We start from the raw sequence: 15,274 nt of genomic DNA on the forward strand, positions 1-15,274 counted from the left end.
ATACAAAAAGGTAATAGCTGTGGGGGGGTGAGCTGATGGAGGAAATAAATAACAGTTTACTTGGTAGAAGCAGGATAGGCTTCTTTAAAATGAAAGGTTTTTAGGGATCGTCTATAGGTGGATAGATTAGGAGATAGCCGGACAAATTGGGGTAGGGAGCTCCATAAGATGGGAGAAGCTCAGGAGAAGTCCAGGAGGCGAGCATGGGAGGAGGTGACACGGGAACTAGAGAGCAGAAGGTCTTGGGAAGGTGGGCAAGTGGAAGCCAGCAGAGGGAATGGCAGAGAGGGGTAGCAGATACTGACTGGTTGGTAAGGTGGATGAGTTTGGTAGCAGTATTCATGATGGACTGGATGGGGGATAGCTTATGTAAAGGTAAGCCAATGAGGAGGGAGTTGCAGTAGTTGAGGGGAGAGATAACCAGGGAGTTAATTAGGAGCTTTGTGGTATCATTGGTTAAAAAGGGGCATATTCTGGAGATGTTGCGGGGGTTGAGGCGGCATGATTTGGACAGGGATTGGATGTGGGCCTGAAAAGATAGTTCACAATCCAGGGTTACCCCTAGCATACAGGAATGGGTTGATGGTGGTGCTATTAAATCCTGACCAAGAAATCAGGGAAAGAGGCACATTAGGGAGGAAACATCATGAGCTCAGTTTTAGATAGATTGAGTTTTAAGAAGTGGTGTGACATCCAGTCTTATATGTCTATCAGTAAATCAGTGATACGTGAGGAAACGGATGGGGTAAGCTGAGGAGTAGAGAGAGAGATTTGTGTGTCATCAGCATAGAAATGGTATTGGAAGCCATGGGAAGCTATCAGCTGACCCAAGAAAGAAGTGTAGATCAAGAATAGGAGCGTTCCAAGGAGAAGAGGAAGAGAGTCAACAGTTTCAAAGGCAGCGGAGAGGTCAAAGAGTAAGAGCACGGAATTGTGACCCTTGGTTTAGCGGTTAGCAAGTCGTTTTTGAGTTTTAGGAGAGCAGTTTCTGTGGAGTGTTGTGGGCAAAATCCAGACTGAAGGGGATCGAGAAGGTTATTCTCACTAAGGTGGCAGCTCAGGCGTTTCTAGACTAGACGTTCAAGCAGTTTGGAGGCAAAAAGGAGTAAGGAGATGGGTCTTAGGTTGTTAAGATTGGTGGGGTCCAGTGAGGCCTTTTTAAGTATGGGGGTGACTAGCGCATGTTTCAGAGAGTTGGGGAAGATGCCAGTGGAAAGGGAGAGATTGAAGATATGAGTTAAAGAATGAAAGATAGAGCCAGAGGCTGACCATAGTATTTGCGAGGGAACAGGGTCCAGGGGGCAGGTGGTTAGGTGGGCTTTAGAAAAAAGTTTACCAACCTCCTCTATAGTAGCTGGGTTAAACAAGGGAAGTAGAGATTTTGCAGGTGGACAAGGAGTGTAGAGTGGGGGAGTTATCTGTACAGTGGAGATCACGTCACAAACTGTATCAATCTTACTTATAAAGAGTGTGTATATATATTTATATTGTAAAGTGCTGAGCAAACTGTTGGCACTATATAAATCCTGTATAATTATTTTTATATATATATATATATATATATATATATATATATATATATATATATATATATATATATATATATATATATATATATATATATATATATATAGACACACACACACACACATACACAGATAGTATTCTGATGAAGAGTGGAACACATGAGACCTAATCACATAGACATATGCTATATGAATAAAAAGGGTTTTTTTTTTTCCTTCTTCCATACTTTCTTCTTTACTTCTTATTTCTTTCATATATTGGAAGCATACAGTATAGTCAATATTTTGCACATTTGTATGGCTAAATTTCAGCTTTAAGGCTTACTTAATACTGCAAAAATATTACAAATCTTCCAACTCTCATTTTCAGAAAACTGTGTATAATAAATACATTAAACACTTGAATATAGAGTTGGATCCACCCTATAGAAGAGGTGCCAGTTCCCTATTGAAAACGAATACACAAGGGAATAAATTGGATGGGACTTTTAAAGCATCGAACACAACAAATCAATTAAAAAAAAAAAAAAATACTTTAATCCTACAAAGGATAAAACGTTTACAGATCTGTAGGACAACAGAAATGTTCAAAAAGATGAAAAAGATGACAGTGCAATTTTGGACTGACAATGCATCCAACAGATCGCAATGCATTTCAACTCCTGGTGAGTCTTCTTCAGGGAATATATAGCATGATTAGTCCAGGCCAATCTCACAACATGCATCAGACTGAATTGAAAAGGATGCAAATAAAAGCGTAAAGGATAAGTGTGGAAATGAGCCCTTCATTTGGGATAAATAACAAAGGCTGTTACGCATGGCATACCAGTAAAGAGTTCCAAAAACAAATGTTTCAAAGGGAATTAAGCCAGTGTATAAACTAGTTATTTAATTTAAAAGCCACACAAATTACAAAAAAAAGGGGGAGCAGAGTATGAAGTTAGGGCAAAAATAGCATACTATCAGTGTCTTTAAAGTCCCATCCAAATTATTCCCCTGTATATTCATTAAATACATATTTATTTTTTAAAATGCAATGTTAGCGGTGCTACCCACCAATTTATTAAGGTGATAGTGCAGCTTCTAATACACAGCACCCTAACAGGACACCTAGAATTGCAATATACAGTAGGGGCAATAGAATAACACAGCAGGTTTACAAAGCATACACATTATAGAGCTTAAAACATGTGGCCACATACAAAATACACACATCTTTAAATGGACAGCTGTGAATGAGCCCAAAATAGACACAATAATAAGAAAAGGTGTCAGTGTGATATAATGCAGCACTGCTCAGCTTCAGCTCCCTAAAAGATACCCGTTTATTTCAGGTACTTATATAGCGCTGTCAATTTACGCAGCGTTTTACATATATATATTGTACACTCAAATCAGTCCCTAACCCACAGGGGGCATACAATCTAAGGTCCCTAACTCACATTCATACATACACATACTAGTTTAGATAGGATCCAATTAACCTACCAGCATGTCTTTGGAGTGTGGGAGGAAACTGGAGTACCTGGAGGAAACCCACGCAGGCACAGCCTGTTAAGCTTTACCCAACTTTCCATGGTAAAATAGTATAGTAAACTGTTAAACTCACAACAGTTAAAGCGGAGTTCCACCTGAAAAATAAAAAAAACCTATAGCTACTGACTTAAAATACAGACACTTACTGTCCCTTGGTCCAGCGGTGTCCTCACCATGGCTGGTTTCACCGTCTGTCTTCTCTCCTGGGCGCCAGCATCTTCTGTGTGGGCACCCGGCTCTGACAGCTTTCGGCTTCACAGCCGGGTGCCCACTGCGCATGCGCGAGAAGTGCTGCTCTTTGTGAATGGCCCCGTAGTCTTCTGGAACCTGTCACGTGTCCCAGAAGACTACGGGGAGGGAGGACAACTTCCGCTTCTGATCGCCTAGGCCAGTGGTCGGCAAGCCGCGGCTCGCGAGCCACATGCGGCTCTTTACACATTTTAATGCGGCTCTTCTGTGTGCCGGGCGCCCGCTCCCCTCCCTCCTCTCGGGCGGCCGCCCCAAAAGTCAGGACTCTGCAGCTAGCCCAGCAATGGGCAAACTACGGCCCGGCGGACCTTTTAATCCCACGGAGCGTGGCAAACATTGGCTGTCAGGATGTAGGCGGGGCAGCGTGACGAACTCCTCTCCTCTCACAGTCCACCCTGAAGACCGGAACGGCGCGGGAACACGGCGAGAGGAACGCGCGGAGCAAAGGTAAGTGAATTGACACAATATGGGGAATGAATTACTATAGGGGGGATGAATTACTATATGGGGGATGTATTTTCAGTTTTAAAAATGTGGCTCTCAAAATAAATTTCAATTGTGGTTTTGGCGAGATTTGGCTCAGTTGAAAAAAAAGGTTGCCCACCACTGGCCTAGGCGATGGCAGCAGAAGTGGGAGCAGGTACCTGTCAAATTCGGGTACCCCCTCCCCCTGTTCCCCAAAGGTGCCAATCCTTAATGGGGAGCGGGGACAAAGGTTTAAAGTGGAACTTCCCCTTTCGGGTGGAGCTCCGCTTTTACAAAGCAGTTTTTGTGCTGTCCTTTGCTGTTGCAACTACTGCCTAAAATGCCTTGTCTGGAACAGACGTTTAAGGCCTCATACACACTGAGCAGTAAAAATGATGCTTTTAGGGGTGTCTGGCTTTTTTTTCTGGCTCTAAATGCCTCTCCTGTTAGCCCAGCACACATAGGTGTTTAGAGACAGAGAACAAAATCTCACTGCCAGCACATCCAGCAGCAGCAGCGTTTTGGCAGAAAAACGATTGATGCGTCTAAAACGCACTTTAATTTTGGTACATCAAGCAGTTGAGCGTTATTTAAATTTCAGTGGCCAGAAAAAAAAAGATTATTCAGGCCAATGAAACAAATTAAACAGCCATGTGCTGATTTGTCTAGACACGTTTACACAGGTTAAGTGTTTTCTCTGCCAAAAAGCTGCTGCCAGGAGGAAAAGGGTTTAGGAGAGCTAGACAAATGATCTGTGTTCATGAGGTCTTCGGTGCAATGACGCTCATCATTCCCTGCAAGTCACTGAATTCTACCAATAGGCTAAGTCCTTCTTGAAAGACATCAGTTGGAGAAACAGGGTGGACGCAGCGATCACTGGTACAATAAAGTTTTATGCAAAGTGGTCGTCTGAGAGTAAAGGTCCTGTCCCAGTGGCTGATGTCACCAGGACAAGAAAGGAGGGGAATCTTCCCAACAAGATGAACAGCTGTAAAATCCTGGCAGAGGTTCTAATGCATCTCCAGTCTAAGCAAGAAATGACAACTGTCCTGGAGCTCTACTTTGCTCACCACTTCACACTTCTACAGTTAGGAACTAACGTCTATAGACAAAACACAGGCCGATGGCAACGTTTGCATTTTTTTTTTTTCTCATTTTGGATAACGCAAGGGAGGGTTATAACCCATCAGATTTTTTTCTTCATCTGTATCCCATTGTGGAGATATCCCTTCACTTCCTGTCCCATAGTCAAACAGGAAGTGAGAGGAAATCTCTGCAAATTAAGGGAATGTCTTGGGGATCCCCAAGTCATCAGACTTAGTGCCCCATCGGAAGATTTCCCCTCTATTATTTTGGGGACAACCCAAACTTTGGGATAATGGTAAACAGGACAAATAGAGAATCTCCTCACCAAAGGCACAGACTGCAACAAAAAACTTAATAAGCGTTCTAAACCCTCTGACACCCTATCCAAAATTAAAAAAAAAAAAAAAGGTTTAGTTATACTTAAAAACTAAATTCAAGCGACTTGCGAGTGCAGACAGAAGAGACTGTCAAATTCCAGCTGTTACACATCCACAGATAACAGCACAGACAGTGCAGCACATGGCAAACTTCCAGAAGGCTACCTGGTATTCTATAGAAGTGTCCATGCTTTCAGAAACCCACTGGAGGCTTGAGCTATGTGCCCAGGAATGTGTGGTACTGGCTACAGTATCACAGTTCTCAATATTTGCCAAGAAAAGCATCAGAGGGTAAAGGGCAATCCTACTAGAAGTCTGAGCAGGGATGTCAGAACAGACGGGTGCTGCAAGGGAGATGGAACTTCTGGCTGTAACCCATTTTTCTCCATGTGGTTTTCCAACCAGGGGTGTAGTGAGTTGCTTTGGACGCAGGATTCAAATTTGTGCCTGGCCCAGTAACCAAGTAAAGCTGTAAAAATCCCAAAGCAGAGCTTCCAAAAATTATTCTCAAATCTCACCATGAATGCAGCAAAAATGTTACATATGTAAAAGTGGAGTGTTCAGTGTCTCAATAGTGTGGGTAAGTATGCCCCATTAATATCCACAAATTATCAAAGAAAACCTAATACTCCACAAAGAGTCACTCTGACCAATTAACATGCATATCTAAGAAGCTTCTTTAGTAATGGAAACATGGACTGTTAGGCCTCATTCACACAGGCATTCAGATTTGTACACCCACGGGAAGGGTAGTCCGTCAGCATCTTGATCTGTGCATCAGACCTGATTGGATGTACAGTCGAAGATGAACTTCCAGATCCATGCGTGGAGGTACTTGCAGACAGCTGCCTGTTGATTTGAACAGGCTTTCCGCATGGAACACATGTGCTTCCTGGGCAGGTGAAAACAGCCGTTGGTACACCTGTGTGAATGAGGCCTAATATATAATCAGATTGGTGTGGGGAAGAATAATCAATACTAAGAGGTTTATAAAAATGCTGTAAACATAATTATTACTAAAAATAGAACTAGAAGTAAAACTTTGTTTTACATTTCGGATAGAGTAAGGGAAGGTTATAACCCGTCAGATTTTTTTTTTCGCCATCTGTGTCCTATTGTGGAAATTTCCCTTCACTTCTTGTCCCATAGCCAAACAGGAAGAGAGAGGAAAATTCAGGAAATTCTTTGCGGCCCCCCAGGTCACCAGAATTAGTGTCCCCACTGGAAGATTTCCCCTCTATTACTTTTCTGCAGACAACCCAACATTTGGGATTTTCTTTTACTTTGTCACATTTACCATTATCACTGAATTTAGAGTGTGAATTTCCTTAATAGGGGCACAGACAGCAATAAAAACTGACAAGCGTTCCATTCCCTCTCCATCCTATCCCAAACTAAAACAAAGTTTTGCTTTTAGCTATACTTTAAAGCAAGGGTGTCAAACTCAATTTCATCATGGGCCCCATCAGCATTATGGTTGCCCTCAAAGGGCTGGTTGTATCTATAAGCCTAAATGTCCAGAGCACCCCCCACCTCTTACCTCAAATTTGAACAGCACCCCCACCATCAGAAGTCAAGAGTCCCCTACCCCCGCTTATATCACAGTGCACCCAGTTACCTTGTGCTGCTGCCAGGAAGAAGTTGGGGATGGAGCTGGGAAACAGAACATTCAGGGTCTGGAGGAGGACCAGAGGAGGGCTGGAGTCGGCTGCTGGAGTCTGCTGAATGCCGAGACCAGCAGGATCTGTGGGAGAAGTTCTTTCCTCCTCTGCTGTCGACTGCTGAGACTGTGGAAGGGGGGCAAAGACGAGCCTCTCCGAGGCTGCATGGAGCAGAACAAGATCTGTCAGAGGGGTTCTGTTCTCCTCTATGCTGCCAACTACTGAGACAAAGTGGGGACAGAGACGAGAGGGGCACTGCAGCTGCAGGACAGGAACGAGGGCCACATGAAATGGCCTGGTGGGCCTTGTGTTTGACACATGTGCTTTAAAAGTATAACTGCACATCTTGAAAAATATTTTAAAATGCGGAGTAAAAATCCATACAAGTTCTTAAACATTAAGACATGAAAAGGAATGTGCCTGCGCCATCCATTTAAAAATGTTGTTTTGGTAAAGCAGGGCAGAAATAAGAACGTACTAACTGGCTACAGAAAAGCCAGTCCTACAAGTTCAGGTTCCTTTTATACTGGAGCTCCTTCACCATCTAGATATTTTGTTAGAACTGGAAATGACATCACAGCCACACATAAGAAGGTATCATCTAGTGCTAGTTTTATTCAGCACCAAGTATTGTAAAATAGTAAAATAAAGTAAGTCTAAAACTAAAATTGTTGGACAGAGTAAGGCAGGGGTCTCCAAATTATGGCCCTCCAGCTGTTGAAGTACTACAAGTCCCATCATGCTTCTGTCTCTGGGAGTCTTGGCTGTCAGAGTCTTGCAAGGCCTCATGGGACTTGGAGTTCCTCAACACCTGGAGGGCTATACTTTGGAGACCCCTGGAGTAGAGAATGGTTACAACCCATTATCTTTTTTTGTGTTTTTTTTTTTTAAGTTCTTTGAGGAGACTTTCCTTCACTCTGTTCCAAGAAACATCAGGAAGTAGGATATCTATCCAAAAGGAAAGCAAATTATTTCTTAGACTGTTGTCATTGGCATAAGTGTTCCTGTGGAAGATTTCCCTTCTATTCCTGTTCTAGAAAAGAATTTAGAATTCTCCCCCACACTTAGTGGAAATTATTGAGAGGGTGAAGTTCCCCAGCAGGGACACAGATATCAATACTCTACTGTTAAAAATATACACTTGTTACATTAGATTAGCCGACATTATTTAAGGCCCAATGCCTGTTTGGAAAAGGAACCCCTGCAGTGACTGAAAATAAAAAGCTACTTTTCAGCTACTATACTAGCTGAAACACTGGCATTGTCCCTCGCAGACTCACTGATTAAAGCAATGAGGTGTCAATTATCTTCCAGGCTGAATGAGACCCAGCGCCATTCAACCTACTTTCTGCTTCAACTGTGCACTCCAGACTGCCAAGAGAAATGCTGCCAGAGTGGTGCCATCTCATTATGTGGTGCCACTCTCGGGGGCATCAGCCCACTGCGGTGTCAGGAAGTGGAAAACTGTAAGGCTAGGTTCACGACTACACTCACATGGGAATCAGGTTTATTTTCACCAAGTGACCTCTCCTTAGTCGGGCCTCTGTTTCCATGATAGTAGAGGCTGCACCTGCTCATTTTGAACATTGGTGTTCTAGCACCGTTACTGCATCTCTCCTATCATATGTATCCTCATTACGGTGGTGTACCCCGATGTGTTTGCTGCATGAGCAAAAGACCCTTGAGTCGTTGCTTCTACAGCATTTTACTGTATATGGCCTAGCCATGATGTCTGTTTTATTTTTTGGTTTTAGGTTGTTTTTGTACTGTCTATTATTGAGGTGATGGCTACCTTGAAGTCTTTACTCAATTGTCTCATATTCCTATTTTGCTAATAAAAGCATTATCGGATTACATTTCAGGGTATCGCATTGCCCTTCATGTAACCACTTTTCTTTTGTGAATTATCTGGTCACACTGTTTTTTCTGTAGTCGTTATTGGGCAATACTTGATATTTTAAGTCATACCTATTACTCTTGATGCCTCCATTTATATGGTTATTACAGTTAGGTTCACATCTATGCAGGATGCGGTTGATGCGTTTTTTCTGGTATGTTTTGGTCACGTTTTTGCTTTGCTTTTTTTTTTTAAATTATGATTATTATAATACAGGATTTATATAGCGCCAACAGTTTGCTCAGCGCTTTACAATATAACGGGAGACGATACAGCAACAGTACAGTTCAATACAAAAGGGATAGGAGGGCCCTGCTCCTTGGAGCTTACAATCTAGGAGATTTATAATTATTTTTGCTAATAGAAAAGCATGACAGTTCCGTTGATGTAGTGTGACTTTGATGCGACTTTACACTTCCTGACACTCAAGTCACATCAAAGTACTGCAGAAACTTTTTTTGTCTGTTCACTTGTTTTTTCTGTAGGCTTTTTTGGTTATTGGGCAATACTTAATTTTAAGCGATACCTATTACTCTTGATGCCTCCATTTATATGGTTATTACAGTTAGGTTCACATCTATGCAGGATGCAGTTGATGCGTTTTTTTTCGGGTGTGTTTTGGTCACGTTTTTGCTGTGCTTTGCTTTTTTTTTTATTATTATTTTTGCTGATAGAAAAGCATGACAGTTCCATTCATGTAGTGTGACTTTGATGCGACTTTACACTTCCTGGCACTCAAGTCACATCAAAGTACTGCAGGAACTTTTTTTGTGACCAAAGTCGCATTTTAGGGTTAGGGTTAAATGTTAAGGCAAGGGTTAAAGGCTAGGTTTAGAGTTAGGGTTGCAACACAAACCCTAACAATTACCGCTCACCCTAACTCTATCTCTAACCCCAATCCTAACATGGAACCAGAGTTGGACTCTAAAGAGACTTTCTAGGCAATGAATGAAAGCAATCAATGAGCGATTACAAGCGATTTCTGAAGGGATGCTAAAACTGAGACAGACCATACAATTTATCTTACTATACATTCAGCACAATTCACTGCAGAAATATTTTATAGATTCTTCTAGGTTCGGGAAGAGGGGTGTTTCCTGAAGCCTATGCTTTGTAACTTCCCGTCATTGCTTCTTCCAAGATCAGCTACACTCAAATTACCAAGGCAGGTTTGTCTCTAGTTGGGGTCTGTGAGAAATTTGTAGTATAACATTTTTTTTTTTTTTAAATCACATTCTTATGCCTGCCATACATGGGCTGTAATTCAACCGATTTTTGTCTGAAAATTGGACCTAAGAATAATCGGCCGATTTTCGCTCTGTTAGTGGGTCAGTGGCACCAGACGATTTTCGTGGTTCCTCTCCTTTTCAGAGATCGGGCATGTTGGAAAATTAGTGAAAAATGACCGATTTTCGACTCAATGATGGCTAAATCGTACAATTGTTTTTCCGAAAAGAATATGCACATGAGCCGTGACCTGGAAGGAAAAGAAGTTTTGCCTGTACGAAATTTCTGTTCTGGAACAAAGGTCCTAGCTGTTTAATGTCAACAAACCATTACTAGATGGCTTGGTGTGTGTGAATAAGTGTACAGTATATTTTTCGTTTGGAGATGTTGCTGGGCATTGTTGTGCAATATAGTGTCGTTCGGACAGATTTTTCATGCGTGCGAAACGCTTACAATGTTCATTCAGTCTGCCTCTCTGTATAGTGGGGGGAGGGTCTGAAAGGTCAAAAATGACATCATATACTCTTATATAGGGTGAACTTTATGACTTATGACGAAATCATTGATGGCACCATCGGATTACCGAGTGAACGACGTTTTCGATTTGCGGACAAAAAAATCGTTTGGATTTCGACCCACGTATGGCTTGCATTACTGTATGTGGAGGCAGTAATGTGCCTACAATGTGTACAGCAGCATCAGAAACAGGCACATTACGGAATCACTTGATGACTACGATCAGAGGCTGGGACAGACTGGATATCTACAGTAATTCTTGGATACAAAACTATCAGAAAGGCTAAGCCTGGCATTCCTGGGTATGGAGAAGTACGTGTCCTGCTACACTGACAGGACAGAGGCTAGACACCAATAGTAACAACCAAGTACTGTCAAGGTACAGTATAACAAGGTGGGGGGGGGGGGTACGTTGGTCATGCCTCTAATGCTCAAAGCTGTCAGAGGTTTGTTCACATGAGCTGCCAGGGTCGGTAAAAGCAGGTGGTTGGTCTATGGTTTTACCACCCGCCTAAACATAGAAAAAGAGCCACACAGGGCTGTACAGGTGCTGTGGCAAAGGTTAAAGGGCATGTCACATTTGGCAGTTCACATGACCCATTCAAGTAAATGGGGCCATGCTGGGAACATGTGTAATGCATACGTTAGGGACGCGGTGGGACGCCATTTAGAGGGTAAAAAGCGGCAACATGTCATCTCCTCAACTCTTGTCAAAACACTCACTGAAAAGAGCTCCACTGAATGACCCCATATTCTCCTGGACAATTTTTAAGAGAAAAACAAAAAGCTGCTGAAAGAAAAACTTTCTAATAGTGCTGTAAGGGACCCTGAGAGGGAGTTACAAAAACACCAACAACAGTACCTGCTGAAGAAAACAGCTTTAGGGCCAATTCACACCAGTGAGTTGATCTGTGTTTTTTTGCAGCTGTAAAAAGCAGATCAACGAAAGGACATCTGAAAAACAATCATTTCCAATGTGTCCTCTTCATACCATAATGCTGCATTGATCTGCATTGCACTAAAATGCAACATGCACGGATGTAAGCAGATGGTAATGCAATGCACAGGATATCCCGTGAAAATGCACTATGCTTTAACACGTGCTAACATGTATGTCAATGGACGTCAGCACGGCTAAACTGAATGAATTTTCCATACATTTTAGTGTAAGTCATTGTAAATGGACCCTTAGGCCCCTTTCACATAGGATGGGCTCCTATAAAATCAGCAGGGGATCTGTCCGCTGATCAGAGCGGAGCGGGCAGATGACAGGTCCGTGTCCTCTTAGTTTATGCAGAGCGGACAAGGATAGAGTCCAATCTGCTCTATGGGAGGCTGGGAGTAAATGGACTCCGCTGTCCGTTTACACCCGACTGCCGTCCCATCAGCCTAGACAGAGGGGGACAGATCTCCTTTGTTTTTTTTTTTATGGACTGGATTGGACTGCAGGTTGGCAGGTGTATATGGACACAAGTCTGTTTAAACCCACGTGTCCACAGGGGTGAATGGAGAGTCTGATCAGGTTCGCTCTAAAAACTGACAGGAGGACCTGATCAGACCCTTCATGTAAAAGAGGCCTTACACTTATGTGTCCAGTGACCCTTTTGCTGAAACTTCACACAGAGCAGAGCTCCCACAACAGATCTAATTTGATTCCTCTGGCTTACTGAATAGCAGGTCCACTGCTGGCTACTGTGGTTTCTCCTGCTGTCTCATAGTCATTGCAGAACACAATAGTGATGTAGAGGTCATCGTAGGGGGTCATCAGGAGGAACCACAGCAGCCAGACTCTTCCACATAACCGGAGTATGGATCTGTGCCAGGTGTTTCAGCAAAAAGGCCACCTACATGTCAGTGTGAATCGATTTTCTTTATGAGATACCACTGACAGTATTTATACCTGGGCAGGATGATATAAAGCTCCCGCCAGTCCTCTCCACCACATTCTTATTGGCCCATAACTATGACAGGTTGTTTTACTGATAGGAATGTTCAGGATGCAGGACAGAGCAGCACGTTCCTGCATCAACAGGAAGCATTGGAGCTTTGCCTGTCAGTACAAGTCCAACATGCAAGCAAAGCAGGGGATACTAAAAGCTGCTGCAGGTATGTGCCAGCATCTCAGACCAGATAAATCACTATACTATATTTAGGAGGATCGAAATATATATTTAAAATGCAATGGGATTGTTTCCACCAGCAAGCTGCACTGATCGTACGGCCCGCTGGCATGCACTGAGAGTAAACCATGCACCAGGTAGCTTTTTTTTGTTAGAATTCTATTAAAATGTCATTAAATCCTATTTACACAGTGGTGTTGCTATAGTTTGCGCCACAACCCAATGCACCAAAACAAGTACTGCATGTAGTACTTTTTCAGCACACACCACTGTAGTGGTGGTGTGAACTGACCTCATAGGGAACAAGGCTATTTACAAGGCAAGGCTGCCCAGCGCAGACCCAGTGCACCTTGTGTAAACAAGAAAAAGTGTGCGAGTACAACTTATCTAAGGTAGCATTCTGCGTTTTACCAAGTTTCAGTCTACAATTTCATATCTTCCAGAGCTGGCCTTACACCTGTAGAATTTTGTTAGATAATTGCCATGTTCAAAAAATGTGTTCAATTATCTTAAGGGGACAATTCAATAATCGCTTTCCACCAGAGTGAGCAATAAAATCGAAGGACAAGGATGGAAACATTTTGTCAAATCTAATGAGAACAAATGAATTTCTAATTGTTGAATTTGGGTCTGGTCAAGAAAAATCATCAACTAGTCTTCTGCGCAAGCATTTTCAAAGCTAATCTAGAAATAGAATGTTCATTCTACGAAAATCGAGACATTGACATGCTACTCGAATGAAAAGATATACAAAATCAGCCAAGTCCATGGAAGCATCATCGAATGGTTGGACGAGCAATTTTTATACTTTTTTGTCCATATGTGCAAATGAAAGCTTGCTGTGAAGGCCAGTTATAGACGGGGGCAGTGGCCATTTTTCATACAAATGAAATTCTACAGTTGTAAGGCCAGGAAAAGAACTGCGCACATTTTCCAAAATATCACAATGTAGACCAATGCAGATGGCTATATACTGGAAAAAGACAACACACATGCAGTAAAAAAAAGAAAAAAAAAAAAATTTAGACCTGTTGCACATAGCTGAAATACACTACGTCTGTAGTTTTTTGGGTTTTTTTGGCTCTGAACATGAATGCATTGTTATCTATGGGACAATGCATACAGCTGCATAAAGATAAAGATCTTGTAGCAATGTGTTCAGAGCTATCACAAGAAAAAAAATATCTTTCATTCCAGTGTAGTAATTTACACACATACAAGTGCATAAGCAATTACATGAGAGTGTGTATAGGTACACTGGATCACTGGTGGCTAGTAGAGCATACAACTGGAAGACCATTAGGCCTTGCGTATGCACATTTAGAGGATACTGAAATTGGAGCACTCAGAATCTGGTGCAGCTGTGCATAGCACCCAATCAATTTCTGACATCAGCTTGTTCAGTTAGGCTTCATGAACACTGGGCGGGTTGATAACGCTGGTAGCGTTAGCTGTGTAAAGTCATGTTAAAAACGTGAGTTTTTCAGCTTTTTTTAGTGTTTTTGCATTAGTGACATTTTGCCACATTTGCTAGCATTTTTTTTTTTACCCCCCCAAAATTTTTTTTGCTCAAAAAGTCCAAAAACACCAATTTGCTGCGTTTTGCTGCATTTTTCAGCGTTAGATCATTTTTACAGCTAAAAAAACTCCTCTAGAGACCCACTAGTCCTGGCTTTTTTTTCCAGCCAAAAAACGTTGATTACAGTCTATGTGTGCATGGACACATAGGATAACATGCTGGGGGGGTTTACTGGCTGTAAAAAAAAAAACAAAAAGTCAAAAACAGCAGCTGTAAAAACGTCAAGTGTGCATGAAAACGTAAGCTTTGAAAAAGCAGAGCTGCACAATATTTTGCACCATACAGTTTTAGTAAATAATCCCCATAAAATTCTTCTTCATCCTCTTCTAGCTGCCAGTATTGCAATTTACAAATATACTGTATTCTTGTATGTACTTGTGCATAAACGCATACGCATGCAAATTGCTGTATTGAAGTGCAAAATTTTGTAGTATTTGGGGATGCAGCAGCTGCATAGAGACAGTAATTTGTCTCAATTGGACACGTGTGTGGGTGCAGGTGAGCAGCAATGCACACTGTCTGCGTTTGGGGCCACTCACTTGTACACATGTCAAACTGAGATAAGCAGCTATGTCCCCATACAATTACATGGATTTCCTGCATGTAGAACCTGGCAGCCGTAGTCTATGAATGAGCCATGTGTTTATGTGGGTAGAGCTGCCAGGGAGCACTGTGCAGAAAGTGTAATTAGTATGGGTGAGCAACCCCTAACACGGACAGTGGGCACTGCCACTCACCTGCACTGGTAAAATGGAATGAGTAGCTGTGCCCCCCTACACCTACATGCAGAACCTGGTGGCCACAGTCCATGAATGGGCCTTGTGTTTATACAGCTGGAGCCACCAGTTGCTGCATGCAGGCAATGAATGTTAAGTGCAATTTGACAGGTGTGAGCAGCCCGGACACTGACAGTATGCCTTGCCGCACACCTGTCAAAATGGGACGAATGCCTGTGTCCTGCATGCAGCATCAGGAGGCTCCAGACTCATAAATACACAAACAATTCATTGACTATTGACCTCAGCGCCTATGTGA

At 42.4% G+C, this 15,274-nt stretch overlaps 1 protein-coding gene across 12 annotated transcripts in view; it reads right to left on the reverse strand.

Moving 5' to 3' along the window:
• The window catches only part of TJP1 (tight junction protein 1), a 492,978-nt gene that overhangs the window by 112,487 nt on the left and 365,217 nt on the right, over window positions 1–15,274 (reverse strand). The window lies entirely within an intron of this gene.

This window comes from Staurois parvus, unplaced genomic scaffold (genome assembly GCF_062004578.1).
Source record: "Staurois parvus isolate SC_StPar_1 unplaced genomic scaffold, SC_StPar_1.0 ptg000682l, whole genome shotgun sequence".
Taxonomy (NCBI): Eukaryota; Metazoa; Chordata; class Amphibia; order Anura; family Ranidae; genus Staurois; species Staurois parvus.